We start from the raw sequence: 593 nt of genomic DNA on the forward strand, positions 1-593 counted from the left end.
TGTCTTGCATGGCCTTGTAAGGAATTTGGGTACTAGAGGTCAGAGGGAACCATTGAAGGAAGAGTTTTAAGCAGGGGCATTCCAGGCTCAGGTGTGAATGGAGGAAAATTCCATTGGCATGTGACCTATTCTGAGGTAACACCTATCTGCCCCATGTAGCTTTTAATAACTTTATAGAGATAAAATTTCCGTACTATGATCGTCACCTGTTTAAGGATGCCATTTAATAACTTTTTGGTATATTTACAGAATTCTGCCACCATCACCAAAATCAAATTTTAGAATATTTCCTTCACTTCCAAAGAAACTTTGTGCGTATATGCAGCCACGCCCCATTCCCACACCCAGGTCTAAGCAACCACTTAAATTTTACATTTCTCTTTTTTCTATACCATTGTTGTTAGCTGCTATCTTATTGATTCCAACTAAGCGAGATCCCCTCTGACAGACTAGAATTGCGCCTTAGAGTTTCTTAGGCTGTGGCTCTGTGGGTTAATGCGTCACAATGCAAAGTCGTTTGAACTGCAAGGTCGGTGGTTCAAGCTCACCAGCTGCTCCTTGCAAACACTTCACAACCTTTATGGAAGCAGATC

Source organism: Chrysochloris asiatica, unplaced genomic scaffold (assembly GCF_000296735.1).
Source record: "Chrysochloris asiatica unplaced genomic scaffold, ChrAsi1.0 scaffold00018, whole genome shotgun sequence".
NCBI lineage: Eukaryota > Metazoa > Chordata > Mammalia > Afrosoricida > Chrysochloridae > Chrysochloris > Chrysochloris asiatica.